Source organism: Phyllostomus hastatus, unplaced genomic scaffold (assembly GCF_019186645.2).
Source record: "Phyllostomus hastatus isolate PE091 unplaced genomic scaffold, TTU_PhHast_1.1 phas_contig_402, whole genome shotgun sequence".
Taxonomy (NCBI): Eukaryota; Metazoa; Chordata; class Mammalia; order Chiroptera; family Phyllostomidae; genus Phyllostomus; species Phyllostomus hastatus.
Genome location: NW_025333873.1, coordinates 1,352,943 through 1,366,877, shown reverse-complemented (window position 1 = coordinate 1,366,877; position 13,935 = coordinate 1,352,943). Strand labels below are relative to the sequence as shown.

General features: G+C 47.9%; 1 protein-coding gene across 1 annotated transcript in view; it reads right to left on the bottom strand.

The window, feature by feature from the left end:
* Positions 1 to 13,935, bottom strand: part of ALK (ALK receptor tyrosine kinase) — a 641,645-nt gene that overhangs the window by 432,828 nt on the left and 194,882 nt on the right. The gene's annotated exons all lie outside the window — the stretch shown is intronic.

The following is a 13,935-nucleotide window of genomic DNA, read 5'->3' as shown; positions in this document are numbered from 1 at the left end:
TGCTAGGAAATCAAATGAACCCCTCTGGCCTCAAATCTGCACACCTGTGCATCAGGGGTGACAATGACTACTTCTGGAGTTTGCTGCCAGAACTCATAGGATTATGCATTATCTATATTCATGAGCCTGGTCCATCGTCGATGCGCGGGAAAAATCTGAGTCAGGTCCTGCCCCGTCTGAGAAGAGGGAGCCAAATGGAATGAATGCAAGTCTTACTTGCAGCCCTGTTTGGGCAGCCCTGTCTACCCTCCGACCCCTCACCAGAGAATAGGGCCACGGCTGTGCCAGCTAATCCAGGTTTAGGGTCTCTTGGGGTGGGAACAGGAAGGGTCACTGTGTAAGAAGAAATAGAAAAGATGGGCGGGACGAGGCCGTGCCCTGGAACATTTTATGACCTTTTTCTGGGCTTCTTTGGGGGAGGATCATCCTTGTGTCCAAATCATCCCATGTTTACCCTCCTTTTAGGATACACTCAGCTCTCTTTCCCTTCCTTACTCATGGTGCATTGCCCAGAGTGGATGAAGTACTTTTAGGCTGCTGGGCTCTCGATGCTGGCTGATGCATCAACAGAGTATGTGCCAATGTGCAAGTTATTCATCCACTTTTTACTTCATCATCTCACCTCAGCACTGGGATATGAAGAAAGAAAGACTGTGATATCAAGAACTACTGGGTTGGAAAATTGGGGGAATTTGGTGGTATCCAGGCTTAGCCAGTCTCCCCTCACGTGTGGAACTTGGTACACTCAGCTGCAAAACAAGGGGTTCAGGTAAGATGATGCTAGGAACAGGAGCCCAATAAAACCTGGGTTCTAGCTCCAGCCCTGCCCCTGATTTGTTGGTTACTTTTAATAAGCCACTGAACCTCACTGGGCCTCCAGTTCCTCAAACTGAGAACTAGACTAGCTGTTTTCTAAAGCTCCATATTGATTGATGTAACTTTTTTAAGGTTCCACATCCTTGCACTCAGAAGGGATATAACTAATTTGATAAATCCACCTGTGTGACGGTGCTAATGGGTGCTAAGTCCCAATTATCATTGTGCACTTGAATAGCTGATTCTGGGGCTACTGCTATCTCGTTCTCCAAGAGGAGTCTGGTGCTGAGAGTTTCAGAATGCTGAGAAGTGGGGCCAATTCTATCATGGGCAGTTGGCTGCTGGATCGTCACACCCGCAGGCAGCTAGCTGGCCCTGCCCTGCAGGAGGAGTGAAATAATTCCCATTGACACCAGCCAAACTATCTAAGTTTAGGGGGAAGAAAAAAAACCCTTCAATTACATTTCTATTAAGTGTCTTTCTGCTTCTCAGACAGCGGAGATTTATGTACCGACTGCCCTCCAGAAGCTGCCATTCTTCTGGTCCTAAGGTTAATGCCACTTGCCCTTCACGATCCAGACAGTTCACCTTTATAATGGCAAGCTGAAACAGGCCTTGTCTGAGTTGACATGACACTTGCTGCCTACATATTTTATCAGCCCTGAAGACCTTCCACCTGCCTCTAGGGGCTGAGCTGCTGCTACGAATTGGTCCCCATGAGCTGCAGGCTGCCTTAATCTCTAAGACGTTGTTGTCAGGCATCTGGTTGTGATAGCAGAATGCAAGGAGAAAACGGATGCGACATTTTGTACTCTGTAACACAAGAATTATCCTCATAATGAAAGGTACAGCCACTGTATCTGGCTCTTCTGGGAAGGCTCAAAAAGACCCACCCACACTCGAGTCAGAAGACAAGAGAGAAAGTTTCTGGCCATCCCCAAACCACATCGACAACTATGGGTACCTTTCTCAAAGCTTCAACTTCTGGGGCCCATCCTCTATCTTGATGTTTCCCTCCAATTAAAGTCACCCTACTTCTGTTCGGGACAGTGGCATGGTGTGCATTCTCACGCGCTGCCTGGCAAATGTGCCCTGTGTGCACATTATAGACAGACAGAGAACAGAACATCACACCCCATCATCAAGTATCATTAGCGTTGGGATCTTTGAACTCTGGAAACTCTAACAATCTAATAATTGGCTCTGTGTGGACCAGACCCTGCCTGGTGAAACGGGCTAGGCAGACACTCCCATTATCAAATGGGTTCGTTTTGAAATTCCTGCTCCGGGGCAGCCTCCCTTTAGCCGTCAAAGCTGTGCCACTTGGTTTGAAATAAAAATGGAGTTAACATTACAGCTCATTTTGGGTGAAATTAAATTGGGCTTTTCTGCACTGATTTAACTTCTCATAAAACATCAAGGCCGGGTTCTTTCTCCTGAGCTGGCCTTGCTGCCTTTTGTGCAACACTACCCGGGACGTGTCTTCTCTGAGGACACCAGGTGAAGTCTCATTTTCTGAGGTTCTAGGCCAAGGCTGCTTCATGAGTCTCTCTTCTTAACCCTCCTCTGACTCAGTCCCTGTGAGGCTAGGCCCGTGCAGTCTGCTTTACAGACGGGCTCGGAGGGGTCAAGGGCTTCAGCGCAGCGTTTCCCTTTAAGTAACCCGGTGGCAGAGGCAGGTCCACACTCAGGGGAAGGACAGGGAAGTAACACTCAGTGAGTCCCCGCTGTCTGCCAGGGGCTAGGCTGGGTATTTCCTTATGTCACTACAGTTAGTTTGCAGAAAAACCGTGAGAAGTGAATGATGTCCTCTCTGTACCGATGAGAAAACTGAGGCTCGGAAAGTTTATTCTTCCTGCCCAAGGATCAAAGAACTACCTGGAGGCAGAACCAGAATGTGACCCAGGGCTGGATAATGATGAAAATCCAGGTATTTTTCACCATGCCTCCACAGCTTCAAAATCTCAATCCACTATTAGGTTTGGCTATTAGACTCAAAGTCTGCGACTTCATCAGGTCTGCAAAGGCTCCGCCACTACCCTAAGGGGACAAATCGATATTTCTTCTGTGTCAGGCACATTTTGCACAGTGACAGTGACCTTCAGAAGAATCCTGAGACCTCACCCTTACTTTATGTACCAGTTAGGACCCAGGAGGAGAACCTAATTATTGAAAAACACAATGAGAAAAAGACACACTTCCCAGAACCTGCTGAGCACATGGTTGAAATCACAATTACCCACTTCCTAGTCGCTTCCATCATGAAAGAAAAGTAAGGTCATGGAAGCTCCTGGAAAAAGCTGGCCTGCTGAGAGTCAAGTGCTGTTAAGGGAAAGGTCTTGGCAGGGCAGTGGGACGGTTCCAGGCTCAGTCTTGCAAACAGTAGGTGAAGGACCTCAGCAGGTGTATTCCCCTCTCTATGTCTAGTTCTGTGCATTTGAAAAGCGAAATAAATTGAGCATACACCCTCTAGGGTGCCCTCCATCTGTGAAGGTCATTCCCAGGCAGAGATGGGGGCCATCCCAGCCTGAGCCACATGAAGGAGATTGCATCGCGTTTCAGGCACTGTCTGTGACACCACGGGAGGATGGCAGGGAGACATGTACTTTGGACACTCAGATCTTTGCCTGGGCAGGCTGAGAAGCACCAACAGTTCCACTTTGTTTCCAGACTGACCTCAGGCTCAAAAAAAAAAAACCCTACAAAAATCCCTTGAGTCAAGGCCTTCTGTGCATTCTGGATCTTGACCCTGGAAACCCAGAGACTTCCCACTGGTTTCTTCAGTCCCTTAGTCAATGTCAAGTTAGGGGACAAGCAGCCTCCTTTAGTTTTTAAGACACTTGTTCAGGGGCTGACCAGTCTCCAGATGACCCCAGGGCAGCAGAGGCCTTAAGAGCAGCTGTCCCGGAGCAGGTCACAGGGATCCACTGGTTAAGTCACTCAGTCTCAGCCGTGACAAGATCAGGGAGCAATTATTACAAAGCGAATACCAGTAATAAAAAAAGAGAAGACTACATGTTTATCAGTTCCATGGACACTCACCCTTTTTCATTTTGTCTCTTATTCTGAGTGTTTCAGAAGTCAAGCTCACACTTAAGTTCTTGACTCCAGTAGCACTGGGTGTGTGCTTATCGAAGAGCCCCAAACCCCAAGGGTGGGACCTCCATGAAGGCCTTGGAGAGTATTGTCACAACTGGTACGTTCCTTGAGGTGTTTCTGCGGGCAGATGCTAGGCCAGGAACCCCACATCATTACCTGTTTCAGTCCCTATGATGCAGGCAGGCGTCTCACCCCCATTTAACAGAGGAAGCCACTGGGGCTTGGAGAAGTCACATCTGAAGGGACCATGACAGGAAGTGACTGAGTAGACTACCACCAATCTGCTGCTTCCCTGGGACGCCCCAGGCCTTGATGCCAGTACCTCACAAACAGGGAACTGGGAATCCAAGCGGCAGCAGAAGTAGTTCCCCACATTCAGAGCCACAGAAAACCAGTAGGGGTTGGGACCTCGAATGAGGCAGGACAGCAACTGAACCCATGCAGGGACAGGCAGGGACAGGCAGGGCCACGCTGGAGGCAGCACAGAAGCCAGAGCATCTGGGCTGTCCTTAAAGGATCTGACACCACCTTTGTAAAGCGGGACTTCTCTAGTGCGGAGTGAGTCAGAGCACATATCTCTAAGATGCGAGTCTTAACCCCGGTGGGTATGTGACTCAGGAAGCCAAGGCTACATGCACAGCGAGGCCCAGGGCTCAATGTTCCCATCTGGGTGTCCTGACGTCTTCCAGGACATCTGCTGTGTTTCTTGGCTAAGGCCAGGGGTCCCAGCAGAGGGAACTGAGGGTAGGGTCTGCAAGGTTTCTATGGCCACCGGAGTTTATCCAACTGGATACTTGGCCAGGGGATTTGTATCTGAAAACAGAATTATCAGGTGTGCTAGTAGTTTGAAATATGGCAGCATGATTGTAATTTTGTCCTGGGGTTATTTTCCTATCTCTAGTTAGTTTTTGACCTGATGTTTAACCGCCAGAATTCAGATGGCCTTGATATTGGGCTTGACACTCCTCACATGTTAAATGGTAGTCTCTAAGGCACCGCCCAGCCCTACAATCCTTTCCTGTGTATCTCTGCCCATATGTGTTATTCATTAGGTGACCTTAGTATCATCATGACTCTTCCTCAGGGACGGAGCACAAGACCTACAGTTTGACTCCAATTCTGCCCCCTGTCAGCCGCGCGGTATGGGGGTGCCCTCTCCATTACTCTGAGCCTCAGTTACATCAGTGGTAAGCCAAACTTCCAGAACTGCCTGGAGGGCTCAGGGAGACGATGCATGTGCTCGAAATGGAGAGAAATTCCAGTGCACGTGAGCTGACTCAGAACGCGCACAGCCATGCCCATTGGGAACACATTTCATGTTTACCACGAGAAGCAGTATTTGTGTAGGGCCTTCCGACTGAGGGAAGGTGACTGTTCCCTTAGTGCTCCAGTGTACTATGGGAAGGTTGGTATCTCTGCCTTTAGGTGATATTCACGGAGTCAGAGGCTATTGAAATTTGAAACAACACCTGAGGTCAACTGCTTCTCCCATTGGACAGATGAAAAAAAAAAAAAACAAGACCCAGGCAAGAAAAGACTTTCCCAGAGTCGTGCGGCTGGTCAGAGTCCCTCACACACAGTGTGGCAGTCATTTCTACCAGTGGCAGAGGCCCTGCCGAATGCCATCCTCTCGGGCGGCCCCAGGTCTGGCTTGGGGTGGATGCCAGTTACCAAACCACCAGACCTCACTTCCTCAGGCTCAGCTTACCGGCATGGTTAAGTTGAGGCTGGATTGCTTCATAGATGACACATACGAATGCCAATGTTTTCCCGACAAGCCTGATTTGTATACTCAACAAAGAGCCATATGAAGCATCATGCTGGTATGGCAATTGCTTATAGGTGAATTATACAGTTCTCTTAGAGGTCACATAACAGAGCTTCATATTGGAAGCTATGGTTTACTATATGGAGCCCCAGAAATTAGCATTCCTAAACACTGTCAGTCCTTAAAGACTGTATCCAGGTCAAGAGCACTTCCTAAGCTATCACCTATCCTGAGGCACGAGGCAGGGTCCCATTTTCTTAAGTGAATCTCCAGAACTTCCCAACCATTAACTTTCAGGGTCACAAGAGACCTTGAAGACCATCTGACATTGAGAAAGTGAGGCCCAGAGACATGTTGGAGCTCATCTAAGGATGCGCAGTGTGTGGGTTGCAAAACTGATGCTAAAATCCTGCTCCTAACCCTGTGATGATGATGATGATGATGATGAGGATGATGATGATTTATTTAAAGCTGTAGGTAACAAACAAGCAAACAATATCTTAAAGAATTAGGAAAATTCTCAAACATCTAGAGTATAGTTTTCTGGAATAAGCTAGCAAAAACTCATACATGGCTAGGTTTCAAATATCTCCCAATAATTCAATAGCTCAAATAATCTCCAGTAAAGCTTGCTGGATTCTTGCATCCTAGATGTACTCTCCTGCCGACCAGCTGCTTTTTGATGTTGGCCGAAGCTCCTGCTAGAGAGCAGGTCTGTGCTCAGGACAGAAGATGAGGAAAGAACAGAGGGAGGGCAAGCGGCAGCTTAGGAGTGAAGGAGAAAGATCTTTAGAGAATTCTAAGAAACTCTCCCAACTGTGGGCCAATTGGTGTAGACTTTTGGTCAATAAGTCTTGGTTTTCTCATGTATAAACCTGAGATGTTTATCACAATAATGATGCTGATAAAAAATATCTGCTGTGATAAACAAATAAGGAAATGAGTGTGGAAGTGCTTTCTTAACTGTGAAATACTGTGTGTGCATGTCCTTACCACCTCGGTCTCACAGAGCCTCGGATTTACTTACCACTAGGAACTGAGGGATAAGCTGACCTGACTTGACCTTGGAGGACCCCGGGAAACGCCGACTAGAACGGGTGTCCTCCTCCCTTGCTCTGTGTCACACACCCTGGGGTACTCAGGAGCACGCACGCTGTGTGCAGCCAGGCTGCTCAAGATGAAAGACTGCTCTGCCACTTTACTAGATGTGTATCTCAGGGCAAATTGTCTAAATTCTCTGGGCCTCATTTGTTCATCTGTAAGATGAGGATTAAAGCAGGGACCATCTCAGGGAACTGTAAGGAGGACGGAATGCAGTATGTACACGGAGCACCAAGTGCAGTGACTCACACATAGTTTAGAGTGAAGCGATGGCAGCCATCACTGTGGCTCTTCAGGTGGCTCCAGGGGTCAGCCACGGCAGAGGAGAGTTAAAGGGGCACATGCCCAGCACTGAAGGCAGAAAGCTGAGACTATGACACCCTTGTTGAAACTCCTCACTCAAGCTTTGCTTTTTGACGTGTTGATCAAGCTTCCCTTTGGAAGTGAAGTCACACTAGACCCTGGATAGCAGGAGCTGGATTCTAGCCCTGGCTCTGCGGTGTGACTTCAAGCAAGCCATTTAACCTCTCTCGGCCTTAGTTCCCCATCTGAAAAAATAAAGTGAAGACATAAAGTGATTCTCAGGTCTCCTCCATCTCTACCGTTCTAAGACCAATTTTACCGTGTGAGCGGACAGCTGAGATGAGCTCTGTGGCTCGGCTCGCGCCGGCTAGTCAGCAGGATCCCACGAGTTCTGACTTCCGGCCTGGGCTCGAACGATGAGGGGCTTCCACTCCTCCCTTTCTAGCTTGTCTCCTACAGGGGCACTTAGCCCACCAGTCACCTTTGATATTAACCCAGCAGCTGTCATCAGCATCTGGCCACTCACCTCGTAAAACTAAGCGCCAGACCTGGCACCTGCCTGACCCCTCCCACAGCCACTCGTCATTTGTCACGGGGCCTGGAACTGAAATCATTCACTTCCCACCAGCTTGCTCCCTAGAATGCATCTGGGAACCAACCCCCCAATTCGAGACATCTGTTTAGCTCACTTATAATCAAGCTGCAGTGAAGAAGGGCCAAGTCTCCTTCAATGAATCAATTATATAAACACAGCCTCGGAAGACAGTCTCGGGAGAGGCTGTTTAGCACGCATGCCCACATGGCGGGGGATAGGCACCAAAAGCTTAATTCTCATTTCTCTTATCTGTGGCCATAACAGTGTTGCAGAATAAGCAAATGGGACTTTGCTCTTCATTCAAAAACAGAAAATTGAAAATAATTAAAATCGTAGGCACTCTGAAGTTACTAGCCCAGCCTCCCCGTTTTACAGCTGGGAAAACTGAAGCTCAGGAAGGTGACGTGACTTGGCTAAACTGGAATAGCCAGGGTCTAGAGAGGTCAGAGCGTGGGGATCGGAACTCAGTCCGGACTTCCAGCCCAGTTCTTCTCTGCTTGTGATTTCCAGGGAGCACCCATGGCAGCAACCACCCATGTGGAGTTTTGAACAGAATGGAGTAGGCCTGATAGAAATGCCAGTACCATGCAGACTGCCCAGCATGACATCCATGCAAATGAGACCACTCCTGAAACCAGTAGGCGGGACGACAGCTCTGAGTAGTGTGGTACCCACAGCAGCCAGAGGAGGCTGTTGGACGCAGAAGGTCTCTACCTCAGAACATGCAGAACGGTCCTGCCCACCTACTCTTCTGTCTCTGCTGGTGAGGATCTCCCGGGGGCTGGAGGTGAATGTGGGGTTCTTCTCTGATGCCAGTCTCAAAAAAAAACAACGGATACCAGCTTGCCCAAGGACGGACTTTGTGCCCTTCCAGAATTCCCAATCCAATGGAGGAGACGGACTTACACTTGACTCTTATTGTAAGTGGCCACAATGAGACCATGGGACATAGAACAGAAGAGACTTACTGCCTGGGGGCGGCCAGGGGCTCATGAAGCAGACAATTTGTGGACTGCAACTTGAAGAGTCAAAGGATTTCTATAGATGGTAAAAGTTTAGCTAGGATTTTTGTTAAGAATAGAGGAAAAAATAAGGTTATTTCAGGCAGGTGGAGAGCTAGTATTGCCTATATTTGTGTAGTGGTACAAATTTTGGAGCTGGACTGCACAGGATTAAATCCTAGCTTGGACAGTGTCATGGTTAAAGGGGAAGTGCTTTCAGGTTGCAAAGGGCAAAACTAGAGACTGAGGGGTTGAAGGAAAAACCTTCTAGCAATAGAGCCATACCACCAAAATGTGGGCTATTTTACTGGCTTCTCACGGGAATTAGCCTCAGTCCCCTTCAGAGGGCACCTGTGTTCCAGACACATGGCTATCTGTCCCCGTAGTTTTTACAGCGATGCTACCAGTTAGGAATCATGACCATTCCCAGATGACAAACAGAATCAAAAGAGTAGTTGACTGGCTCAAGATAATAAATAACTCACAAGAATCAGAACTGGGAATAAATTCCACATCTCAGTTCCCAATGTAAGTTTCTTCCCCACTGTTCTGCTCTTCCCTTTCAGACAGAGGCTAGAACACCCCTGGCTTGGATGTTACAAAGGAGATCGAAATGGGCAATAGAGAGCTGAATGAAAGGCCTGTGGTTCCCAAACCTATCCTACAGTCCATCCCCAGAACCCAGGATCTTGTTTTTAAGAAGTTCTCCAGGTGACAATGAGGCAACTAGACTGGGCCTGGCCCTGGGCCCAGCCATTCCAGGATGGTACTGACATGCAGCCCTTGGGACAGCACAAGCCCACCGGGCTGGCGGCGACTCGGAGTTAAAGTGCTGGGATGGGTAAAGCAATAGATGGGAGTGACACGTGGGGAAATGCTTTGCAGTCTGAGTCTGAGAGAACAGGAACTGTGGCCTGTGCCTCTGCTCCGGAGGGGTCGCAGGTGGGCTCTGCCAACCAGCCAGCCAGCCTCAGGCAGGGCGCTGGCCTCTCTGTGCCTAGCTTCTCCATCTGTAAGAGGAGACCATCTGACCAGACAGCCGTGGGTCCTGACAGCTCACAACCCCTGTGAATTTCCCATAGACAAATTGTACTAGTCATCCGCCCAAATGGGCTAGTTAAAATGCTATTAATCTGAGGTCTCCTCTGACATAAAGTTTTGCATCCAAGGTTGCCCTTGACAAAACATTTCATTTTAAGAGGATTTCCTCTCATTTTTCTCACTCTTGATCAGTCATTTTCCTGCAAATGCTTTGGCCACATGTCTTTCTAAGCTGGTTAGAAACGCTCTGTATATAACACCTCCGATGTCCCAAAGCTGTCAAAACAAAAACTTCGCAGCTCACTCCTGCCTACTGAATATGCTTTTTTGGATTAAGAGAAAACATGAGACTTCCCATAGTCATTAAGTCACAGCTTTGGATTCTAAACTGAAGTCTGTCAGCCCAGCTACTCTTCCCCCTTAGCCATATGTCCGTCCCGGAACAAATTACATGACTTCAGGAATGAGAGGGCTGTTGGGAACATCCCTATTTTTTTTACTGGAACAGATACCCTCAGGGGTTGGAAAGGTCCAGGTTGAGAATCGAGAGACCTGCATGTACTCCTAGTTTGCCCCTGGATTGTTCAGCAAATGTTGCAGTTTCATCTATCATACTATACTTATTAGGAACCCTACTGAGGACAAAATAGTCCTTAAAGTGAGGATTAAGTCCTGGGGATGCAAAATGGAACAAGATGTGGACTCCGGGACCTCGAAGAGCTCGAGGTCTAGGAATCATGATGTCTTAGGGACATAAATAACTAAGATAGGAGGAAAACTGGGACATCAGGCACAGAAAGTGCTGTGAAAGGACATTATATAACCTTCTTTGGGATCAAATGGGGAAAGTGAGGTCCACAACCTGCAGGCTATTAAAATTTGGGGTTCATGTGGTCACCAGCTGCTAGCTGTGAATGCTTACTATATGGTTTCCAAAAAGAAACTCTTCTAAAACTAACAGGCCTACTATGTCTTTGCTGAAACTGAAAAGCCTTATTTGCCAAGCAAGCCTTCCTATTAGGTTTGGCGGTTCCTCAAACCCAGGGGTACTGCACACACATATAAAAAATCCTACATTCTGCAGCAGCATGGATGGCACTGGAGAGCATTATGCCAAGTGAAATAAGCCAGGTGGTGCAAGAGAAATACCATGTGATCTCACCTATAAGAAGAACCTAATGAACAAAACAAACAAATGAGCAAAACAGAACGAGAGGCACAGAAATAAAGAACAAACTAACAGTGACCAGAGGGGAGGGAGAAGGGGACAAGGGAAAAAGGAGGGAAAGGGTCTAATCAACAAACAGGTACGAATGATCCATGGACATGAACAACGGAGTGGGCAACAACTGTGGGGCGGGGGCAGGGGAGAGCAACCGGGGAAAACTGTAATAGAACAACAACAAAAAAAACCCCATCATACAAGTATTTAAAAAGCACTTTTCAGATAGTTGTTTGGGACCATCTTAGCCTGGTGATAAAAGTGAAGAGGAAGGGGCAAGTCAAGGAACATGTATAAAGGAGCCACATGCATGACCAATGGGGTGGGGATTGACTGTGGGAGTCGGGGGTGGGCCGGGCAGGGGAGAGCCGTGGGGGGAAAAGGTGGGACAACTGTAACTGAACAACAATAAAAAAGTGAACTAGGTTAGAATCTCTATGAGGAGCAGGAACAAGAGCTTGGCACACTGTAAACACTCACTGGATGAGTGGATAAATGACGGAAGGAAGGAAAGAAGGAAGGGAGGGAGGGAGGGAGGGAGGAAGGGGAAGGGAAGGGAAAGAAGTGAGGGAGGATTGAAGGAAGAAAGGAAGAAAGAGGTAAATGTGGCATTTAACGCCTTCTCTGCTTTTTGGTTAGGCACATTAGACTCATCCATGATTGCTTTATCAGGTGACCTAGTTTACATTTGGGCCATAAAAGGGATAAAATATAAAAGTGATTTGGTTGGAAAGACACATCAGGGAAGCTCCAGGTTTTGTGAGAATGGGCGTCATCCAATCTTGGAGAATTGGGGATGGTCAGGAAATAACTATTCCCTGCATAAATCAGAATTTTCTCAGATTTCAAGAGGGGGATGATACTACTCTAGTGTTATTTTTAAAATTCCATCAATCTGCACACTCTACCTGGAATGCCCTTCTCACTGGTCTCAGTTGTCCCTGGGGTCCAAGGCCCAGTGCAGCGGTCCCCACCTCCAGAAAGCCTTCTATGGGACTGGCCCCTGCTGAGTTTCAGGGAGCTTTGAACATGCCTCTGGGACTGCACTTGTCATAGAACAGGCAGGTCTGCCTCTCCGAGAGCTCCTCCAGGGAAGGGGGTGTGTCTATTTGCCCCTGATCGCTGCTATGCCCAGAGCCGAACCGGGCAGACCTCTGGTGCTCAAAGAACGTGTATCCCCATCCTCCCATTCTTTGCGGTGTCAGAGACACACTAAGAGGGGACTAATGCATGTGGGTGGGGATGCAAAAATGACCTTCAGGAGGGAGGACAACGTTGGGAGCCACCTGCCCAGGTATGAAAGCTGAGACCATGTCATCAGGGGAGCAAATACATGGACAGAAGCCCAGCCAGCCCTGACTGGTCCTTTCCACAACTGTCTCTCTCTCCTGCTCTCGTCTTCTTGCTCTTTCTCTGTCCCTCGTGCCTCCCTCTCTTTCTTTCCTTTTCATTGGTGCTTTTCCCACTGTGGCTGTGACGATTGTTTTAGGTGGATCTCTTTTTGACTTGTTTTTCTTGTCTTTGTGTCAGCTGGTTAATCATTTATTATATTTTAATCTGACTTGTTTCCTGTTTTTTTTTATGCCATCTGTCACAAACAGAAATAATTGTTGGTATTTATTGAGTGGATCTCTGAGTCTTCATTTTAAAGGTACAAGATATGAGCAAGTGGAGCATTTTAAACAAGCCTCTCCTTGAGCCAACTGCTTTTTATTTATGTCCATGGATTGAGTTCATTGGCTCCCAGTGGGGCCGGTGGTCCTCAGGGTGACAGATGTTCCCTGCTCTTGCTCTTGTGTGACTCCTTGCATTGCTGTCCCCTTTGGGGCTCAGCCTTCATGGTGATTGCACCCAGAAGCCTTTTGCTGACCATGTTGCAGATAAAAACGCAGCAGAATGGAGTAGGAAAGAGCTTGACTTCCTAGCTCAGTGGAGCGGGGATGGAAGAGAACACAAAAAGGCCTGGCCTATCAGGGCGGAAGAATTGGTAAGAAAGCTTTCAGCCCTGACGATGGCCCACAAGGGAGCTGGGAGCTGCTTTTCACCGATTCCAGGCTCTGGAGGGCGGGATGGCTGGACGTGGCCAGCCACGTTAAATATGCAATTTCAGAAATGGGATCAAACTGACTTCCTGTCGGAGCTATGAAGCAACTCCTCTAGGAGAGTGGAAGGCCTTTTGGTTTTCCATTTTTGGTCTGTGGTAGGTTGATTTTTTTTTTGAGGGACAAATATATTTAATTTACCCAGTCTTTTCAATCAAAGAAATTGATATATTAATAGGACAGGTGATAGTGGTAGCAGCAGCAGGGAAAGTAATTAAAAAGTCTAATTTGTCTTTCTTTCCAAAAGCACCAGTCCCTAAATTGGATGGTCCCGTGGGTTTGAAAGCAGACAAAGTTTTAACAGAAGTTTTATTTAAAGTCCAACAAGGACTTTGCTGTGTCCTGAGGTTGAGGCGTTGGGAGGAATCCTTGTTTTACAGGAGATAATGTCCTGGATATTGGAGGACTGAAAGTTCAAAATCAAGGTGTCGTCAGGGCCAGGCTCTCCTTGATAACTCTAGGGGAGACTCTGCCCCGTGCCTTCTCGTATCCTGTGGTGACAGCCAGCAGCCCTCAGCATTCCTTGGCTTATAGACACATCGCTCTAATCTCTGCCTCCATCTGTCCATGGTGCTCATCTGTGTTTGTGTGTGTGTCTGTTTACTCTTATGATAAGGGCATCAGTCATGCTGAATCAGCACTCACTCTAATCCAGTGTGGACTCAAACTTGATTGCATCTGCAAAGACCCTGTTTCCAGATAAGGTCACATTCCCAGGTACTAGGTGTATACCATCTACCTGGTAACAGAGACCACAGTCCATGGAGGGCAAGACAAGACGGACCATGGCGCCAGGGGCCTGTCCCCATGTTTAGGAAGAGGTGAATTACTTGTCCTACCAGGGACAGTCTCAATTCAGGGACATCAAGTCTTGGCCCTACAGCTGC